The sequence below is a fragment of the Trachemys scripta genome, chromosome 11 (genome assembly GCF_013100865.1).
Source record: "Trachemys scripta elegans isolate TJP31775 chromosome 11, CAS_Tse_1.0, whole genome shotgun sequence".
In the NCBI taxonomy this organism is placed as follows: Eukaryota; Metazoa; Chordata; order Testudines; family Emydidae; genus Trachemys; species Trachemys scripta.
This window is the reverse complement of record NC_048308.1, coordinates 34,994,638-35,013,505: the sequence shown is the minus strand read 5'-3', so window position 1 is coordinate 35,013,505 and position 18,868 is coordinate 34,994,638. Positions and strand designations below refer to the sequence as shown.

The 18,868-nt window shown below is 41.4% G+C and overlaps 1 protein-coding gene across 2 annotated transcripts in view; it reads right to left on the bottom strand.

The window, feature by feature from the left end:
• The window catches only part of B3GALT1 (beta-1,3-galactosyltransferase 1), a 351,099-nt gene extending 342,969 nt beyond the window's left edge, over positions 1-8,130 (bottom strand). For both annotated transcript variants that reach the window (XM_034785491.1, XM_034785492.1), the window contains exon 1: positions 7,921-8,130. The gene's annotated coding sequence lies outside the window, so the exon portion shown is untranslated. The remainder of the gene's footprint in view (positions 1-7,920) is intronic.
• Between the last annotated feature and the right edge of the window lie 10,738 nt (positions 8,131-18,868).

Below are 18,868 nucleotides of genomic sequence, written 5' to 3'. Positions count from 1 at the left end.
TGCAACTTTCCGGGCCAGCCTGTGTTAATGTCAATGAAATGCCCATAGTGAGCCACAAGCGCCTGGAGTACCATAGAGAAATGCCCCTTCCCATTAACGTACTTGGAGGCCAGGTGGGCTGGTGCCAGAATTGGAATATACGTACCATCTATCGCCCCTCCGCAGTTAGGGAAACCCATTTGTGCAAAGCCAGCCACAATGTCATGCACATTACCCGTTCTTCTGAGCAGGATGCGATTAATGGCCCTGCAAACTTTCATCAACACGATTCCAGCGGTCGACTTTCTGACTCCAAACTGGTTAGCGACTGATCGGTAGCTGTCTAGAGTTGCCAGCTGCCAGATTTCAATAGCCACCCACTTCTCCACTGGCAGAGCAGCTCTCAATCTTGTGTCCTTGTGCCGCAGGGTGGGGGCAAGCTCAACACACAGCCCCATGAAAGTGGCTTTTCTCATCCGAAAGTTCTGCAGCCGCTGCTCGTCATCCCAGACTTGCATGACGATGTGATCCCACCATTCAGTGCTTGTTTCCCAAGCCCAAAAGCAGCATTCCACAGCGGTGAGCATGTCCGTGAATGCCACAAGCAATCTTGTGTCATATGCATTACGTGAGTCGACATCATCGTCGGACTCCTCACTGTCAGTTTGTAGCTTAAGGAGTAACTCGACTACCAAACGTGATGTGCTGGCGAGACCCATCAGCATATTCCTCAGGACTTCGGGATCCATTCCCTCAGAATAAAAGGGAAGACAGCGCACAGTACAAAAATGTTGAAAGATGGCACCAAATGGGGATGGAAGCACAGGGATTACTGGGATACAAAGTGATGCATCATGGGGCATTGGGACAGGACCCAGAATGCCCCGCATCACCCGCCCCCTTCCCACAAGCCACAGTGCCAGAATGGGAAGAGCAACAGAGGGTCCTGTGGCACCTTTGAGACTAACAGAAGTACTGGGAGCATAAGCTTTCGTGGGTAAGAACCTCACTTCTTCCTCTGTTGCTTTTTACAGATTCAGACTAACACGGCTACCCCTCTGATACTTGACAGAATGGGAAGAGGTGCTCTGTGGGATAGCTGCCCATAATGCACCACTCCCAATGCCACTGCAAGTGCTGCAGATGTGGCCATGCCAGTGTGCTTGCAGCTGACAGTGTGGACACACTCTAACCGTTTCCATACTGTGCTCTCAGAGGGCTGGTTTAACTCACAGTGCTCTACATCTGCAAGTGTAGCCATGCCCTAAGAATGCCAGTTATGAAGGGTCTTCCTGGGTTCCCTTGTTTGTGCATCTTGGAGTTTCTCTTGGATTTCTTTGGGGAATGATTTGATGATGTACTTAAGTTCCTGGATAAATTGTGGTGTAGGGTCCTCTTTGAGTTCTTTATAGTAGGTGATGTCAGAGAGCTTTTGTTGGCCTCGTTAACATTGTCATCATGGCTGAAAACTACAGTGGTGCCCCCTTTGTCTACCGGTTTGATCACTATCTAGTGGGACTTCAAACCACTCACCACACAAGGCCAGCTTCCTCCAAGACACAATAGACTTCCTCCACAAACTCCACAACATTAACAACCTCTCTTAGAACACCATCCTTGCTAACAGGGATGTCACTTCCATATACACCAACATCCCCCATAATGATGGCATAGCTGCCTGCCTTCAATATTTACAAGACAATGGACAACCATCAGATATTCACCCCAAACACATCGCCAAACTTATCCATTTCATCCTCATCCATAACAGTGTTTCAGTCAACAACGAACACTTTGTCCAAACAATGGGAAAGGCCACGGGTACTAGGATGGGTCCCCAATATGCCAATATCTTCATGGGCCACTTTGAAGAAGAATTTCTGGACAAATGTACCACAAAAGTAATGATTTATCTGAAATACATTGATAATATTTTCATCCTCTGGACAGATGACTTGAACTCCCTCGTGGATTTCCAACACAACTTCTACAACCACCACCCAGCTATTAAATTCTCTGAAAAACTCCCACACTTGCCTCAACTTCCTAGACACCACAATCAGCTTCAATAATGGAACTTTACAGACAACTATATACAAGAAACCCACGGATCGCCACACTTACCTTCATAGATCCAGTAACCACCCCAAACATATCGAGAAATCAGTTATCTAAAGCCCAGGCACTCAAATACCAATGAATATGCTCTTAGGAGAAAGGCCACAATATATACCTTCACACAATCAAAACTGTCTTCCCCAAACAAGGACATTCCACCAGAGAAGTAGATCACACCATGAAACGGGCCACCCAAATACCCCTTGAGAACCTTCTACAATACAGAAATAAAAACCCTTTTGACCACACACCCCTTCTGGTCATCTCTGACCCTACACTGGAACCCATATGAGGCATCATTAAACAACTACAACCCATAGTCAATGGGGACTCCATCCTGAAAGAAATCTTCCCTGTACCCCCTCTTCTGGCCTTCAGACAACTCCCCCACCTCTCCAACCTCAGCATCAGAAGCAAGCTCCCCACAGACCAGGGCACACCAATCCAAAGTGGCACCAGACCTGCCAGAACAACAGATGCAAAACCTGCAGACATATCTTCACTGCTACAATGATCAACACTCCCCACAACACACCTTTCAACATCTATGGGTCCTACACATGCCTATCACAATACATGGTGCACCATATCCAGTGCACTAAATGCCCCAGTAACAAGTATGTGGGTGAAACCAGACAATCACTACATACTTGAATGATCACACAGGAAAATGATAAAAGACAAAAACACCTTATCACCTGTGGGTGAACATTTTTCACAAAGTGATTACTCTATTTCTGACCTATCAGTCCTCATTCTCAAAGGAAATCACACAACACTTTCAAAAGACAAGCATGGGAACTTAAATTCATAACTTTGCTAGACACTAAAAATTCTGGTCATCTCTGACCCTATATCTGACCCTGACTGAATAGAGACAGTGGATTTATGGCTTTTTACAATAATCTATAGTCCACTAATAACCCCCCCGAGCTGTATTCTCCCCCGACTTCCTGCATTCGTTTCCCTCCCTCTATGACTGGAGGGGTGTTAATGGGACACTTCATCTTGAAATATGTTAAATATTTATGCTAAACAATCCTGTTCCACCTTGTATTTAGCTGTGACACTGAGTACATTTCCCAGATCGGAAGAAGAGCTTTGTGCAAGCTCAAAAGCTTGTTACTCTCACCAACTGAAGAACATCCAACAGACGATATTACCTCACCTACCTTGTCTGTCTAATCTCCTGCGACCCACACTACATACAAGTATGTTAGTCACTGACAGAAGAACCTCCCTGCCTCTGCCCATCTTCATCTGTTGGAAAACGAGTTTATCCTTAGCCTGTGGACCTGAATCTGCAGTCTCTGCTTAAGAGCAATCCTCATGGATATCAATGGGAAAGGCTTTATGAGGCCTGATCCGACTTCCATTGAAGTCAATGGGAGGTGGATCAGCTTCCATGCAGCATTTGCTCCTTGGAGAGAAGCAGTTTTAGGCATCCATACTTACAGCGTAAAGCAGTGTTATGCACCTATCAGTATTTTTGACACTTTGGAAACATTTGGAACAAGTTGACATATGAGTAAGTGGGGAAGATAAAAAGTCATTTTAGGATGTATTTTACACTTCTCTGTATCCAGGGAGGTCTGCAGAGCTTCCATTGACCAGAAGTTATGAACACTGTATTTGCTGGAGAGGATACAAGTCAGTGTTTTCAATGATGTTCAAAAATGGAATTAGCTTTTTAAAAGATCAATGTACAGTTTGCATGATTTATACAACTGAAGGAAGGAGCAACATAAAGTACACCTCTACCCCAATATAATGCGACATGATATAACACGAATTCGGATATAACGCAGTAAAGCAGTGCTCCAGGGGGGCGGGGCTGCGCATTCCAGCGGATCAAAGCAAGTTCGATATAACGCGGTTTCACCTATAATGCGGTAAGATTTTTTGGCTCCTGAGGACAGCATTATACTGGGGTAAAGGTGTATTTAAAATTCATTAGTTCTTTCTATAATTTTCTTACAAAGCTTTTTTTGTATTTTAACTAAATGTATATATAAATTTCTCATTTCTATACAGAATGCAATTTGCTTTTCCTAGCTGCATCAAAATAAATCATTTTACTACTACACGTGGCAAATTACATCACCAATATTTTAGTACACTGCTTTACATCTTTATTTTGGCAATTATTTGGGAAGCAGGTTGCAACGTGCTAGGATGATTAATCTTCCTTTCTATATTTCCTCTTTATATTATTTATTTATTAATAGTTCCCTGCAAAAATCACTGATGTACATACAGGCAAGGAAAATCTATGATTTTGTGTTGTTTTGATAATCTCCAATTGGTAAGATGTATTGGGAAAGGATGAACTTATTTTGCTTATTTCATAAATAGGAAATCTAAATAAAGCAAATCTAGTGTGGTTTAAGAAACTGCACTGTCATTCTGATATAGCTCTAGAAAGAGCTGAACATTAATAAGTCCATAATTAAGGGAAAAAGCATTGCTGAAAAAAGCATATAATTGATCAAATCATGATAATTTCTAGTGATTGATTGGGCATTTTATTATAACAAAATCCACTTCCTAGTTCTTCTTTTTTATATATTAATGTGACATTAGATCTGGCGCATTTCCACAGAAATATAAATGAGTTAAAATGTTTCAATTTTTGTAAAATGTTTCATAATACCCATAATGAAAATGATCCAATTAAATAAATTTAGGTGATGCTGTAAATTAGGACCTGATCCTGTAAATATTTACTCCTGTGAATAATTCCACTAAAGTAAATGAGACTTCTCACATGATTAAGGGTCTATAGAACAGGATTCAGTCCATTAATAGTCTATTCTTTCACAATCTGGATATCTAGATTAAAATCTAGTTTAGATACAAGAAAAAGTAGTTTGGTTGTTTCCACTTAATCCCTTGTCAAAAATAATATTTGTCCATATCTCAAACTACTAGAACCTTTGGCACCATCTGTCCATAGGGGGCATGTACAGGTAGTTTGGTTTGGTATGAGGCAGACTGGAATAACTGAGTGGGACTGGGAGATCACGCATCATGACTATCTGCACTGTACCTGATTCTAGCTGCAGTGCTGCTACTACTGTTTTCTCTTTACTGGACACTCAAATTAGCCTAAAATATTTTAAATAAATTGACTTTGTCAAGTTAACTGATATTTTTGTAGTCATCTCTTCATACCAGTTTTTGAGTTCGCTAGATCCACCGAAAATCTATATGGTAAACAGGCAACTGAATTTAAATAGCATTTTATGTTCTGTAAATAAAAATATTTATCTACTAAATACGCAGTGGGAAGAATAATGTTGTATTAGATCTGAGGTGTAGAACTTACACTTAATATTTACTGTCCAGCCACAACACTGGTCTTCATCTCTCAAGAGTGAGCAGAAATATAAACGCTTCGTGATAATATGGTTTACACTTGTTGTCCATTCTGCCATCTATCATATAATTTTGTAATTTTTTAAAAATGTTTCTCATGCATGGTGTCAAATTTCAGTAATTTAGTTAATTTATCAGATTACTTTGCAAGTTTTAGAGCACCAAATCAATACAGTATTCTTATGGTTTTTTGACAGCTAGAAAAGTATCATAAACTTGGAATTAAGTATTCTTGATACGTCATACACATTTTAATACATAAAACAACTTCTTAACATGTTGAGCAGCATTTTAAGCACTCAGGATTATGGCTGAGGGATCTGCAGATAAAATAATAAAAATAATTCAAATTACATTTCCTATTGAAATGTAGCATATGATCAGCTATATTAGCCTTTTCAGATCAGTTATTTCAGACATTAGATTTGGGTCCAATCCTGCTTGATAAGACTCTCAATGACATCAATGGGTGCAGGATCAAGCCCATCATAAGAAAATATAGAAGTATACCAACAATTATTTAAAATATTATGCAATCAAGATTTAATTAAGAAAATAATAAAATTAATCAAAGAACTTTTAAAGGTAAGTTAAAGAATATTTTAACAAATTAAGAATATTCAACACTGGTTTAAAACACTGCTGTTTTAAAGAGATGAAATGTTTGGTCTTATATCACAGAGTAATTCATGTTAAAGAGCAATGAAAAAGAGAAAATTATGTGTGGGGAAAAAAACAGGATTTAGTCTTTGGAATTCTTTAGAAGTCTTAACAGCCACTGGCTTTATTTCTCCCCCTCCTGTTTGCTACATTAGAAGTTTTCTTTGAACTTACCATTTTTAGCCTTTTACAAAAGCATAAATTAGCCATCATAATTTTTTCTATTAATTTTTCTGTGAATATGAATTTTCCATTCAAATATTCTGAGTTAATGTTTACATAATCTCTAATTTAAAAAGTGTTTTAATGACTGTCATCAGGTCAAGGTCAGGTACTTGTAATAAGGATTTCCACTACCAAGGTGTCTCTAGTAATTTACTGTTCTCTAAAGAGGGCCATGGTGCATGCTTGCTGAAACACACCTTTCACGCACTACCTATTTTTCCATCTATAGTATGATAACATGGAGCAGCTTTTATACTTTCCATTTTTATTACTTATGTTTCAATTACCTTTAAAAGAATGATTCAATGCTCACTGAATTAGTAAAGCAATTTTTTAAAAGTTAAAAACACTATTCAATGTCTTCTCTGGTCAATTTTACTGAGGGAAACTGATTCAAACTCAGCCAACCAGCAATGCCCATCTGCAGTGTATAATAAAAAGCAATCTCATTTAAGATCTTTCTACAGAAAATAAAATCCAATACCCTGTTGGGATGGTTACAGAAACAGAAGGTTAAAACCATTCCGTTAATTGGCAATCTGGCTTTTTTAGCAGTTACCCTGCATCATTCTTTGAAAGCGGTGATAGTTCCCCTCATAGAAAACAGTTGGGAAGTCAACAGTGGAGGCTGGCAAATGGCTATACATCCTGTTGAAGGAGCTGACAGTTCACAGAGGAAAGCCTTTGGATGTCTAAACTCCCTCTGCCTCGCACACAAAAGAAAAGCCCTTTCTTTCCCCGCTGCAACACAGTTTATTGTAGTTACCGAAAACTGGGAAACGTGTCCACTAAACCCAACCCTGAGATTCACACTGTGTCTTTGGAGCTGCTTCAGGAGGAGCACTGAATGAGTTTGGATGGTGGCAGTTCATCATCTCCAAATCCAAAGCCATGTGAAGCTCAACAGCAACAAGGAAAGTACAGAGGGGAACTGCTGAGCCTGTAGGGCTTTAGGTCTACACTATAAAATATAATAAACAGTCCTCCCCCCGCCCCGGCCATTTTTTCACGAACAGCCCTCCGTTTTCTCACTTTACTGGTAACTATTGCCTCCTCTCCAGCAATACTGGTGCCATGACTGTGCCTCTCTGGAGTCTGCCTTCCCTTGGAAGGACCACGCTAACACTTCCCGTTGTCATTATGGCAATGAAGTTCACTTTGCTCGGCTTTGCTTTTATCTTTATAGAGACACCGCGGACTTTTGCACTCGTCCGAGCCTCTCAGCAAGACACGCTCGTTTCCAGCAATCCCTGTGGTTCCTGAAGGGCACCCGAGCAAGGATAGCTAGAGAGGTAGGTACCTCGCTTGCGAAGCGTGGATCCTAACGCGCACGCATGCAATCTCCTGCCTGTCAAAGTCGATTGCAGCCGGCAGCGGCAGCAGCCGCCAGCCGATTCCCTGTATCCCAGACATCTTGCCCACACACAGCGCTTCCCCTTGCTGCTACGCTGCCCTGCATTGCCTCCAGCCCCGCCAACAAAAGGCGCTGTGGATACACAGCCATGCATGGACGCAGAGAGAGAGGCAGAGGCATCCACCTCCCCCGTGGCTGGACCTTACCAGCTGGCTTTGCTGTCTTCGCCTGGCTGGCGGCACGGAGGGTTCAGCTGGGCTCCCACGGCTGGTCCTGGTCCTGGTCCTGCCGCTGCTGCCGCCCGGGTCCCGGCAGCCAGCATCACTTCTCCATCAGCAGCAGCCGGCCAGCTCCCTGCAGCCGCCGCGGCAGCAGCAGCCAAGCCCGGCTCGCGGAGCGAGGCGATCCCGCAATGGAACTTGGCCTTTCCGATTGACAGGCCCGGGCAGCCAATCGCCGCCTCCCCTCGCTCGGAGCCGGGGGGGGGGGGGGAGAGCGAGCGGCGGAGACCAATCAGAGAGGAAGGTCCCGACGTTCGCCGCCTCCCTTCCTCAGCAGGCTCGTTTCCGCGGGAGCGGCGAGCCCCTGCGAGGGGGAGCGCTGTGCCTCGAGAGCGCTGCGCGGGGATGCGCGGCGGGGACGGGGCTCGCGGAGGGCGCGGGGTCCGGGACTGGAAAGCGTTCCGGGCACCGCATGGCTGCGCTTGTCCCTCGCTATCAACGCTTCGCAGCTCGCGGTGCGGCCAAGTGCATTGGCCCCGGGGCCAACCCCGCTCTCCCTTGGTTGCACCAGCGGATTGCTGTAATCGCTCCCTTGCAATCGGTTGATTAGCCTTACTCCTTCCTGGTGTTCTGGTACCACTCCAGGCCCTCGCTAGGATGGGCCCGATTGCACCAGGTGCTGTGCAGGCTGCACTTGAGAGAGGAGCAGGGGTGCTGGAACAATTTGTATGGGGGGGGGGGGTGCTGAGAGCCACTGAACCCTGTAAATGATGGAAACCACTTCAAGACAGGGGGTGTGGCAACAGCCCCACCAGCACCCCAAGTTCCAGCACCTATGCAGAGGAGTTTACAATCTAATCTTATCAACAGACAACGTATAGCCATAATGGTAAAGATCTATTCCCTTGCGCATGACTCACTGGCTGGGGAAAAGGCAGAAATGCTCAGTTCTTCATAGGCCAGTAGGGCGAAAACATCTACATCTCATGGCTTGCTCTTGATCCCTCCACTTAACTTCTACTGTTTAATCCTCTCCATTTAGATGGGGGAGGGAGACTTGTGGAAATATGATTGGTGTAAATCCAGAATAAATGAGGATAGAATTTGGCTCATTGTGGCAAAGGGTTTAAATACTCAGAAGCCATGTAATAAACAGCAGGCACTGTTTAATATAAACACTATGTGGTTTTAAGGGATGATATTGTCCCCTGTGTGCAAGTGTTTCTTAGCACCTTCTTTGGTTAATACCTTTGACATTGGCTGCCCATCGCTGACTGGCAGTCCTTCCCCTTCCTCAGTCTTGTGCTGCATCGATTCTGATTCTGCATTGATTTTGAAAACACCTGATATGGACACCTTACTGCTGGATTATTTTAATTATCCACAGGTACTTCATTACTGTCATTTTAGTATTTGGCGTACAGGAATGTTTGCCCTAGTGCTAAAGCCTCTTTCCTTAGTCAACCCACAAACAGAAAACTGGGCTGAGTTGAAACTACGGTAAATGCCATGAGAACATCTGGAAGGCTTGGGAAGGATCCTGTTTATATATCTTTCCAGATTGTCTCACTCTTACAATAGAATATGTGTTTTATTTCGTGGCATCATAGGCGATGACTTCCTGAGTTCCTGGGGGGTGCTCGACACCTGCTCTGCCCCAAGCCCCGCCCCCACTCCACCCCTTGCCCCAAGCCCCCGCCCCACCTCTTCCCACTTCCGCTCCTCTCTCCAAACCCTTCCCGCCCCATTCCAACCCCTCTCCTCACCTATTCCTGCCCCCGCTCTTCCCCTTCTCCCCCCCAGCACCTCCTGTATGCTGCTGTACAGCTAATCGTGGCCGGTGGGAGGTGCTGGGAGGGAGGGGGAAAAGCTGATCCGTGGCGCTTCCGGTGGGTGCTGAGCACCCACTATTTTTTTTCCATGGGTGCTCCAGCCCCAGAACACCCACGGAGTCGGCGCCCATGGGTAGCATGTCTTTAGAGCCAATCCTATATGGGGGGTGTGCCTGCTACAGGTTCCCATTGACTTCCCAAGGTGCTCAGCGTCTTGTAGAATTGCGTCCACAAAGTAGTAACTATTTCTGGTGAAAATGGTGGTGTGTGAATAGCTGTTGTGCCAATGGACAAATATGTTATTTATGCTACAATGGGACTATACTGTTTTGAAGGGGAGTGGAAATCTGAGCAGCACAATCATTTCATGATTTATTTCTAGATTCCCATATCCTTACATTGACTTCATTGCTACTACTCTGGAGTTAAATGTCACTCAATGAGAGTAAGTGTTATATATTTTGGCCCTTTACTTGCAAACCACATCAGTGTACTCAAATTTTCTTCTGGTTAGACTGGTCCACTAAGATAGTAGATTTATTTTACTCCCATCCTTGAACTGTTTATCTTTTTTTAGATGGCAGCAGTGATACATGTGGGTCCAGCATAACTACCTGTACTAAATCTGAACACTGGGTACACTCACATTTTTTTAGAGGAAATATTCAAAACTATTCTTGCATTTAAGATTTTACATACAGTGTATTACTGAAGTAAAAATGACAGCTCTGTTTTTCAGCTAGAAAATTATCCAATAGTTCAGAAGCCATCTCAAGTACTGAAAAAGGTGTTTTTAAAAATTTAATTTTTAAAACTACCCCATAGTGCAATTTTTTTTAACATTTGATGTCAGAGCCAGATCATATTTTACAAAACCATATTTTATTTACAGTTCAGATTTTTACAGATATTGCAGAACTAACAAAAGCATTTCACAGTTAGGATTTTAAAACTCCTGATCTTAGATTATGTATTAATTATATTGATTACTTAAGAATCCCCAATTATCACTTTGAGGGTTGACAGGTTCTTGCCCCAAGGTCAGGCCCAGTATTATTTAAATTATTATATAGTTGGGAACCCTGATGTGCACAGTTGCAACACTCACAATATAGGAACTCTTATATTTACAAATGTAGTTTATTAATATATTTAGCACAGTCACAAACACCCCAGCTTAGTAAGGTAGATAGAGATACTACAGAACATACATCTGCACATCCATATACACACACCATCCCTTGTAGAACAACCTGAAATGTTAGCCATCATCTTCCTCATCACCATCACCTTCCCCATCATCACCAGTGGCCATCATTCTGGCACCTCCCAAGGACTACATCTCTCTCTCCTACCGACCCTAGGCCGGGATGCCACTTTTATAATATGTTACGCTGATGCTGTTATGTTTGATACATATTCAGTAAGCGATTTTTCCCTTCTCTTATTTGTATTTCCTCACCTCACTAATGTTGGAGTGTCTTTTTCCTATAGGTTAGTATATCAATGATCTCAACTTATTATATACGTCAATTCGTTACCATAGCCCTTTTATGGTTAGATATCACATTTATTATTTCACTCCTAACTGGTTATTTTGGTTCTTTCCAAGTTCTAAGTTGTGGTGTACCTGTTAAGTTTAAAAGGATAAGAACTTAGGAAAGCCCTTATGCCAACCTGCTTTAACACATCCTCTATGTCAAAGGTTGCATTCATACATGGACCTTATGCATTAGCTCCATTTATGTAGGTGAAAGGTCCCAGACATATGTGTGCTAACTTTGCCTTAGCTCACCATACAGAATGTGGCCTGCAGGTCTCTTGTGTTACAGCCAAAATATACCCTAATATAAACCTATTATAATAAAACAAATAATCACACCTATAAGGAAATAAGAAACGTAGAAGAAAAGATATATATAGACAAGCAAGCAGGCTAGCCTTAAATGTATTGCATGTACCTGTTATGTACGTCAGTTCATTGGCAGGACACTTCTGTGGGTGAATTATTTACCTGTGGTCAGAACTTCCCCTTAAACTCCATTTTCAGCTCCCCAGATACTTGGGGTTTTTCCGTTGAACCGTTTATCTGTTCAAAGACATAGGTCTCAAACCTTATGCTAACTTGCTGAAGCTAATGTCTTACAGGATACAGCCTGTAGGTTTCTTGCATTACTGCTGAATATAATGCAAAGCAGAATACAGTATAATGCAAAGCAGTAAATATAATGAAGGCAAGCTAGTACACTGGGCTACAGTAGCAGTGAATATAATAAAGCAAACTAGCCCACTGGGCTACAAAAGCCAGGGGTATAAGAAAAATAATTATTATATGTTCAGGTCTTTCTCATTAACTTGCAAATAAATTTTTAAATATAAAAAATATAATGAAAGTTTATCTTAAAATTTAAACAAAAACACTCAGCAATTCTGTCTGTACAATATTTTCATCTCATAAAAATACCCTCCATGTTTCAACATTCCACAGCAGCTCCTCCTGAGCATATCAACAGCTCCAATGTGTATGGTAGCTAAATCACTGCTTGTCAGAAAAGCCTGCACTTAAACTACAAATATCAGTAATACAACTAACCCAATTTATCAAAAGTGTTGAAGATCACTAAATAGCACTTGGTCCAAATACTAAAGCAATATATCACATCATAACAGCTAAATATGTTGTAGATCAGACCAAACCTGCCCAGTCAAAGACTTGCTGACGAAGATGGGGAAATATAAAACCATTAAAAACAGCGAAGATGTAAAAATGAGAAAATAGCACACCTAAAATCTGGGCCCAGTTCAGCAAAGCACATAAGCACATGCTTAAATCCTTATTGTTCATCAAAGCTCTAAAGTTTAAATGCTTTTGCTGAATTGGGGTCAATATCCCAACACATTGCATATGTAGGCTAAGTTCCTTCTTAAGACCTGATCTTTCAGTCTCCTCAGAAGGGACAGCTTGCTGATTCTTTCTAAAAATGAATTTAGTGCAAGAGGGACACACTAGCAGCTGATTTTCTCTTTTTATTCACAGCACAAGCTGTGCAAGTAATATCCCTGTGCAGCTCTGTAGGTACAACTCCATTCTGTTCTGGATCAACAACCTTCAGAGGATATAGAATAATTCAGGAATCATGCCCATTAAATCTTCATCTTTATAGTTGAGACTGCCAACAAGGTTGAAGGTGGTATTTGTGTTGGTACACCTCTACCCCGATATAACGCGACCCGATATAACGTGAATTTGGATATAACGCGGTAAAGCAGTGCTCCGTGGGGGTGGGGTTGTGTACTCCGGTGGATCAGAGCAAGTTCGATATAACGTGGTTTCACCTATAACACAGTAAGATTTTTTGGCTCCCGAGGACAGCGTTATATCGAGGTAGAGGTGTATTTGCTGTACTGCGAACTGTACTGAGAGCCAACTATACTGAGCAACTGGCATATGTCCTATGGGCCTGATCACATGTGATGGCCTAGAGGGGAAATGATCTGTATCCCATTGCTAATTCTCATGGTCTGAAGAACTACTCCATCTAAATATCAAGAAATTCTCCTGTGTGGCGATAGGGGATGAACTAGAAAGGTTGCCCACTTAAAAATAAAGGTAAACTAATGGTCTCCTACCAAAAAGAATTTTCCCACTGAAATCCCAGTAGGCACTCAATTCTTTCAGCTCTTCATTTTTATTTTGTTTTTACCAAACAAAAAAATTGTCGGTGGAGAGATTTTAAAGGACAATCTTAAAGACAGCTAATAAATCAATACAGTGGAAGACATTTGCAAAATTTACTAATGCAGACATCATGTGATTGGGGTCTCAGGTGTTTTCTCTGAAATTAACCTCTGATCCAGTCAGGGACTCATTATACTAAACAAGGGATAGAACCACCAAATCTTGTCCTCATACCTCCCTCCTAGTCCATCCTCCACAGACAAACTCTTGACTCCATATCCCTTAATGGACTATTGCCTTTCTTCCACTCTTGAGTCCTTGATCTTTCCTACTAGTGATGCAGCACAACCTGCTCAAGGAGGCCACTACCAATAGTCACATGCATGCTGCATAGTTACCTGCTGCTCACCGGGCAGCAGGTACCTTGACTACCAGGCCAATGCTCCAAGGACTATAAGTAAATCTGCCCCACATCCAGTTTTGAAAGGAAATACCTGCCATATTGGTTTGAGGACCTAAGAGAATTCAATAAAATATTTTCCCAGATGTACAGCCAGTTAGATTAGATTACACACCTGGGCGCCAAGTACTAAAACATCATGGACAACTCTTCACTGCTATCTATAAGTCACCTACCCAATTGTGCAATGATGTGCATGGTGGAAAATTCCTTCTTATCTCTGTAACCAGTGACAGATCAACATTTTCCATAGCACTGGGGTGAGACTAATAATGTTGTTCCTTGACCTGCACTTAAAAACTGAAATTAAAAAAGTATACCCATCTCTTTCTGGGGTGCCTATCCTAAATTCTCTGAATGCTGGGATTAAATATGGCAAACAGGCTAACCTTCAAGTGGGGGCATAATGAAACACATGACAATCTCCAATCAACATTTTTATTCATAACTGTATATGGATCCATTTTCTCTCATTTCTGGTAGCTTGCTGTTTGATCCATACATAAATACAGCATTTCTGGTAACAATCACTTTGAAGAATATTTGATTAACCATATTTTAACAAAATAAAACTATGTGTTCTTATAATTAGTTATAAGATTACTCAGCCCCCTTTGAAATCCTTCTACGCTATTTATTATTATAATACGTATTTTATATATATTTAGTTATAGAGCATCATCAGCATGCTAGGCACTATGCAGACAAAGAACACAAGGTCCTTGCCCCCAAAGCATTTGACTCTATTACCTCTTGTGTAAATGAATTCCAAGGGCTGATTTCATGCTGTGTGAAGAAATATTTCCTTCTATTATTTTAAGATTTATCTATATTATGTCAGCTAAATAACTACCTCCGAATAAACACAGCAAGAAAACTCTGTTAGCATGCTCAGTCAATCCTTTGAGACAGTTGTTTATCTGAAATGTTAAGTAGCAAAACCGACTTATATTTATATACAGTAGCGTCATTCACAGCAATGTCACTGGTCCTTATACACAGAACATAACAACAGTACTTATGAACAGTTAAAAGACCCACTAAATATACATTTATTATGAATTGCCTTAAACAATGAGGCAAGCTAGGCCTTTTGGGTTGGAAAAGGGATGGATGGGGGAATCTGATTTCTGACCCAAGCAATGCTACTCAGATAGGGCTGGCCTTACAGGTGGGCAACATGGGCGACCACCTAGGGCACCATGGTTGGTGGGGGAAAGGGGTGCCATGGTTGAGAGGCAAGGAGTGGAGCGAGCCTGGGGTGTGAGGCTGCAGAAGGGAGCTCGGAGGAGTGAGGGGGAGAGTGGGGCCCTGGTGCGATTGGGAGGGGGAGCCAAGGGAGGCAGCTGGGCCAGGGACACCAAAATACAAGTTCGTCCAGTGCGCCATTTTCCCTAAACAAACTAGCCCACTGGGCTACAAAAGCCATAGAACAACCCTTAAAACAAATTACTACATTGGTTTAGTCAGGCTAAGGATTAAGGTGAGTCTTTGTAAGTTAGTGTCTGTGGTGTTCCCTTCCTTTCCATTTTCAGGCAGACCATCTGTTTCAACAAACATTTATGCTATTGCAAAAGAAATTAATTTAAAAAAATTAATCCAGCTCTGAACTGGATTAACCAAGAGACAGTTCCTTCTGATCACAGTTGGGTGGCTGAATCCAGCTGGCAAAAATCAATGTAATTCTGTTTAATCATGATTAATGCTTCATTTTATTTATACTTTTGCATGTAATTTCCTTTTTAAGGCTCTCCCAGAATAATCCGGAAATTGCTGTTAATAAGGCTGAGATAGCCTAGATCCCCATCAACCAATACAGATGCCATTTGACTCACTGAACAACAGTTAGCCAGTAAGAGGTGTGTGCCTCGATCATAGACAGCTTCTTTGGGAAGATGGGAAATGCTACCAAAAGTCAAAGGGTTTGAGTTCCCTGGTACTACTGCCACAAAAGTTTGGGAGCTAAAATCATCATTATTATGATGTTATGAATTATTTATTTACTGAGTACCTGATTCTGTCATCCTGACTTATGTACCTTGAGTAGTATCTTACTGTGCAGTCAACATCAGTGGAACTACTTGCCAAATAAAGTTCCAGTTCTTCAATGGCATTCATGTGGGCACAGGTGTTCACCCATGTGGATGACATTGTAGGTTCAGGGTCTAGGTTGTTAATTGGTTTAAGTAAGGGTAGCAGAATTGCGCCCAACAGTGTGCTACTCCCCATCCAGAAGAATAAGATGCATGTGGCCCCTGCACTAAAGAGCTTACAATGTAAGTAGAGCTACCACAAGATGGAAAAAGAGAAGATAGAGGGAGTAGACAGGGGAAATGAACACTAAAATTTACAAATGCAAGATCATGAATCAATTTAGTGGCACTGCACTCATCTTGATAGTTCTCTCTTTATATACATCTGTGTTACAATAATTTGTTGATTGTGCTCATATCTTGGTTCTATTTGTGTGTGTATGAACATCTGTCTATTTGTACACAAATTACATACATTTAAAGAATGTTAGGTTGCAAAGTTAAACCCTCTAAAGTTAGGAAATGCCAGAATTAAAGTTATCTGTGCAACATTAGTTCGTCTTTTAAAAAGCACATTTTAAAATGTAAGGAACCATTATTTATAGATTGGCTGTTAATTCATTACACTGGAAGCAGCAGTGATTACAGTACTATAGTTAAAGCAGATTGATTTAGATTATGCAGTCTGCCTATCTAGCTAGGTACTTGCAGATAGCGCCCTCGCTATCATATCTGTGGTGTTTCCATTGTACTCCTCTTTCAATCACCCATACCTTTCTAAACGTTTCCCCTTTGGGGCTGAAATTTTCCCTTTCAGTCTCTGCCCAAAAGTGATTTTTTTTTTTAAGTCTGAAGGGGAAAAAAGTTCAGTCATTTTTGAGTACACCTCTACCCTGATATAACGCTGTCCTCGGGAGCCAAAAAATCTTACCGCATTATAGGTGAAACCGTGTTATATTGAACTTGCTTTGATCCACCGGAGTGCGCAGCCCCGCACCCCCAGAGCACTGCTTTACCGCATTATATCCGAATCCATGTTATATCGGGTCGTATTATATCGGGGTAGAAGTATATAAGGGAGACTGGAAAAATTACGTGTTTCTGATGGTTGCATTGTTAGCTCCTTGGGGCTGGGATCATCTTATTAACAGGTGTGTATAGCGTCTACACAATAAGACATGTTCCCTGTCTGCATCTTTGGGCATTGCTGCAGTACAAATAATAATCCTAATTTCTAAACAAAAAATAAAAATCCAGCCTTTTTTTTAAACAGGTTTAATATTTAAATAGTCAAAAGCAGAAAGTTGAAGTTTGGTGCAGAAATAGCCCTTGTTGAAGAGACGTGCCTTTGAGTGTTCCAAAGAAAATTGGTTTTGACTTGCCCAAGTTATGAGTCTTTGACAATCACGTTTTAAATGTAGAATAGATTTTGTGTGTGTATTTGTGATTACATTTGTAACGTGCATAGCTATTGAAAGGCACATTAATTGTACGTCATTATGTGATTAAAGATTTAATCATAAATGGATGCAGATAATGAAACAGAGATAAGGTTGCACTTGTAACCTTTAATTTTGGCATTTCTTGAATTTTAAGTACTCAAATGTGGAAACTTAGGGCTTAGTTGGTTTTTTTGGCACTGCTCCTAGGGAAACCTGGAAGAAATTTTACACCTGAGGAAAAGTTCCCTTTTGTACAGACAGAGTATGCCCACTGCTACATACTTGTAAGCAGAGGCAGCTTATTGCCTCACAGAATCCTGCTCTTCCCTTCCCTCTTCCTTTGGGACATTTCCAGAGGGAGCTGTCCATGGGCTTTGCCAACCACAGGTCCTTAATTGAGGGGGAAGGCTCCTTTCATCTTCGGCCCCAGTGCATGCATGAGGACCAGGCACAATCTGCTGCTGTTTCACTTTAAGTAATTTGTTGTATGTATTGTAAGGCATATACTGAAAAAACACTCACCCTTACTATCTTTATTTTTGTCTGTCTAATCTGATTTTTTTGGAAAGTCAATGTCCTTTTGGCTGTCTTCCTAATTTCTTTTTTACCCAAATCCTTCCTAAAATTTGTAAAGATCTATTGAATACATTTTCCACCTTTCTCAGTCAAAATCAGGAAAGGAGACTCTTTGTCTTTAAGGGTTATATGCACTTACAGGGTGAAATCCTGCTTTTACTAAAGTCAGTGAAGGGGAGAGAGGTCAAAGAATTTCACCCAGATTATTTAAATCGGGTGCCCCATAATCGGTGCATTAGTAAAGAAAATGTCCATAAATATGCAACATAGTTTCTTTCATCTGTCTCTTTTGACTTGATGCTTTGCTATTTGTTGTATATGCCCACAGGGTTGTTAATGTGTTTGTAATTATACTCACCAGTTGGAGGTGTACTTGACTCAAGTGACCCAAATCTTATATAAGTAATTCTGATAATTATCCCGCACTTTGAAAATGAGGCCTTAACTATAAATATTTATAGCAGGCACACTGCAAAAAGTGTTTGTATGGCGTTAGATAAGGCAGATCACCAGCATGATATGTTTTTAATGTCCATACTATGTGCTAGGTCTTTTAAGATGCTATATAGATGTGCCTGTTAATATGTCCGAGGAAGAAAAATCTTGAACAGAAAACACACCCCATACCTATACTTTGGCAGTAATCAAGCATTTGTTTTTATCTGGCCCTTTACCCAAGAGTAGCAGTCCATCTCAGCAATATAGTAGCAATGTTCCTTAAGTCCCTTTATAGCTTTGAGGGGACTCCAAGGGGAACAGCAGATAGTCAACACCTATAAAAACAATTTAAGTAGCTGCAAATATGTCTTGGTGTCAATTATGTTAATGAAGCTGCAAAGGGACTGCACATTTAGAAGTCCCATAATGTCCAGCACTGATTTAGCAATGCAGAAGTCCCTTAGGAGCACATT